The 3,856-nt window shown below is 49.2% G+C and overlaps 1 non-coding gene across 1 annotated transcript; it reads left to right on the plus strand.

Moving 5' to 3' along the window:
- Nucleotides 1-1,800: 1,800 nt before the first annotated feature.
- trnam-cau (transfer RNA methionine (anticodon CAU)) lies at nt 1,801-1,872 on the plus strand. The gene has a single exon. It is a non-coding gene; the product is annotated as a tRNA-Met (tRNA).
- Nucleotides 1,873-3,856: the final 1,984 nt, after the last annotated feature.

A 3,856-nucleotide genomic window follows, 5' to 3' on the forward strand; every position in this document is an offset into this window, starting at 1 on the left:
ACGTGCAAGTAGAAATAAAATGGTTTAATTGTCCGCCAGTGGAGATAGTCCAGTTCCTGGGGATGAGACAAACATCAGCCCCCTGGGGACAGAATGACAAGCAGATGTTCTGGAAAGGCTTTGCTGCTTGCAATTCTTGCAGCAATGTGGAATGTACTTCACACTGAGCAAGTTTCAGCTGGCTCAGAGTCTCCAATGTTCATTGCTGTGTTTGCCGCCAGCTCAGAGAGAGAACAATAGGCAGGACGTAGGAGTGAATAACGATCCGCGTGACAGGGCGAATAACTGTTAATGGAGACTGTTAGTGGCTAACAATACGTCGTGTGTCATTGCAGACGAGGTGATAAACAGGAGTCTTTCGTGTGGTAGGGGTCAAGGACATGGGGGAGTTCAGGCCCTATAGTTATAGAACTCGATATTGAAGACCGGAGAGCTGTAAGGGCTCCAAGTGGAAAATGAGATGTTGTTCTTTCATCTGGAGCTAGAACACTGCTGCAAGCCTGAGACAGGGATGTTGGCCAGGGAACAGGGTGATGTATTAAAGTGGCAGGCAACCGCAAGGTCAGGGCCTTGAGTTTCTGCGGGCAGAAGCGGGACGTTCTGCGAAGCAGGCACCCAGTTTATGCTTCATGCTACGCTGGGGAAACGACACTGTGAGCAGCGAATGCGGTGGAATGAAATAGCAGACGGGAGACTGGATGACAAGCAGCTGTTCGGGAAAGTCTTTGCCACTTGCAATTCTGAGAGCAATCTCAAATGTATTTCATACTGAGCATGTGTCAGGTCGGTCAAGAGGTGTGGGGCATTACGAGCGTGCGTGCTTTCTGGCTCGTTGGTCGAGGCGTATGATTCTCGCTTTGGGTCTGTTACTACGCTGACTTGCGAGAGGTCCCGGGTTCAAATCCCGGACGAGCCCGCGTTTTGTAACTTGACTTGTGCAAAACTGCCTGATTAACTTTCTCAAAAAGCACCTTCGTGAAACGAGCGTGGGCTGCCTGGAGTACGAATGAGGCAGAAAACAGAGAAATGAAATGGTTGGAGATCGTGTTCAACAAGCTACTTGGATGCTGCCTGAACTGCTGAGCTCTTCCAGCACCACTAATCCACAATCTGAGTTCCAGCAACTGCACTCATTGTTTTTACCATAGTGCTCAACAGGTTGACGTGAGTGGTGCGGTGTTTGAGGAATGTCAGCAATCAAGGAAGATTGGAAAATTGGGACAGCTCTCCTCGGAGAACCGAACTTTTCCAAGTCATGAAGGACCTAGAAACAGGAAATAATATTGTGAAAATGCTCCCACGCCTGAAAGGATCCATAACGATTCGGCAGAATTTTAAGTCACGAGGAAAAGAAGTAAAAGTGACATTAGGAAGAACGTTTTCGTACAGGGAGTGGTGAGGGTCAGTAAGTCCCTGTCTGACATTGACAAACACGAAGATTCAATGGACCCAAAAGGGAATTCGGTGGTCACGTTCAGATGTGCAGATTTACACTGAGAAGGCGAGAGAATGGAACGACTAGAGTCACACGTTCACTTAAGTGTAGAACCAGTAGAGCGAAGGTGGGCCGCATAGCCTCCGTCTGCGCTGTGACACATGTTGTGATTCAGTGTGAAATCACAGTTCGACCGACAGAATGTGGGAATTTAGAAAAAAGTTTATATTGACACAGCCTCCATACGTCTGCGAAACAGCATATCACACGACAGCAGCGGAGGTCTTTGACATCAGGCTCGAAGGTGCCTGCCGCGTGCCAGACAAAAACCTGAAGTGTTCTGTGCAACCAGCTCACCAAGCGGCAGCAGAGTGGCGCAGCGGGAGCGTGCTGGGCCCATAACCCAGAGGTCGATGGATCGAAACCATCCTCTGCTATCGTTCACTGTCACCTTGATCTGCTTTTCTTTAGCAAGCTGCCTTTGCATCAGCTTGCCGAGTATCCAAACGGCATCGACGCACTCGCCAAATCCGCACCATTCAAGGGATGTGGTTTTAGAGGTCTCAGTGATATTCTGTTCTTGGTCGGTCTCCTCTGAACTGAATCGCAAAACCAGTTCTCTCCGATGCTAATGAATGAGCTGGTAAAGTTGAAACCCGTGCCTTGCCGTTTCGGCCATTCCTTGCAGTAATTCGCCACCCAGGTTCAGACGTGAATGACAAGCATGTCAGAAACCGCATCACGACTCAGACATCGTCCCCCACTATTAGGACGGATACCACCGATTGGGAATAACCTCAGAGAGAGAGAGGGACAATTGACAGACAGTCGCCGTGGAATCGATGGGCTGAATGGCTTCTGTCTGCGCGAGAATGATGCTACGTGTTTATGCCGTCCCACTGCCTGTCTCTGGGACAGACAGGCTGAGGGAGCAAAAATGGTTCATTTTTAACCGTCCCTTCCGTGTTGGACTGCCTGCAGTCCCTCAGCTCAGGGCCGTGGGGATGACTCGCAGTGAGTGAAGGTTTCACACGGATTCTCTTCATCTGGGACACTTGGGGCTCAGATGTTAACTGCTGCGCGGTCGCAGCAAAGAAAGCGATGCCCACTTTGCAATAGACTTTCCGTAAGATTGCTGCGTGAAGACGATTTCTGAACACCAAGCAGGCTGCACAACAATGTGAATTTACCTGGGCGAAGAGTCCTCGGTGTTCATTTCTCTCTGTCCTGCCAGCACAGCATCTTTCTGTCTCTCCGATAACAGACCTTTGGAGAAAGTTCACAGTCAAAGTTGTTCATGTTCCCCGCATTAATGTAACTGACACCTCTCACCCCAAGAGTTTCAGAGAGAGAGAAACGTCACCTTGATCTGCTTTCTTCAGCCAGCTTCCTTCACATCTGCTTGCTGAGTGTCCAGATGGCGTGTTCGTATCGACGCCCTCTCCATTCAAGGGATGTGGTTTTAGAGGTCTCAGTGATATTCTGTTCTTGGTCAGTTTCCTCTGAACTGAATCGCAAAACCAGTTCTCTACGATGCTAATCAGCTGGTAAAGTTGAAACCCATGCCTTGCGGTTTCGGCCATTCCCTGCAGTAATTCGCCACCCTGGTTCAGACGTGAATGACAAGCATGTCAGAAACCGCATCACGACTCAGACATCGTCCCCCACTATTAGGACGGATACCACCGATTGTGAATAACCTCAGAGAGAGAGAGAGAGAGAGAGAGAGAGAAGTGACAGACAGTCGCCATGGAATCCATGGGCTGAATGGCTTCTGTCTGCGCGAGAATGATGCTACGTGTTTATGCCGTCCCACTGCCTGTCTCTGGGGTTGGAGGGCTGTAAGGTCTCCACGTGGAAAATGAGGTGTTGTTCTTTCATCTGGAGCTGGAACACTGCTGTAAGCCTCAGACGGAGATGTTGGCCAGGGAACAGGGGGACCTGTTAAAGTGGTAGGCAACCGCAAGGTCAGGGCCTTTTTTAGTGAAACTGACACCTCTCACCCAAAGGATTCAGAAAGAGGGAGACAGCTGAACCGCAAAAGTGCTAGATCACTGATCCACAAAAGCATCTTTGTTAAACGAGATCGGATTGCCAGAAGTTGGGGGTGGGGCTGAGCTACCATTGCATCGAACACTGCGAAGGGAAACATTTGTTCAAAGTTAGAACATGTTTTGCAGATTGTTCACCCACACTGTCCGAGTCTGAATGAATTCTCCAGCTGCGTTATTGCTAAAAATCTGAGAGTGAAATTTCAGGAAGCGGGGAATTGAAGTGATTGGAGACAGCGCTGAACAGGTTGTCGTGAATTGTGCCGTGTATGAGGAATGTCAATAATGAAGGCAGATTGGAAAGATGGGACAGTTCTCCTTGGAGAACAGAAGTTTGAAATCTGGCCCAGTTGACGTTTTCCAAGACATG

Source organism: Chiloscyllium punctatum, chromosome 36 (assembly GCF_047496795.1).
Source record: "Chiloscyllium punctatum isolate Juve2018m chromosome 36, sChiPun1.3, whole genome shotgun sequence".
Lineage (NCBI taxonomy): Eukaryota > Metazoa > Chordata > Chondrichthyes > Orectolobiformes > Hemiscylliidae > Chiloscyllium > Chiloscyllium punctatum.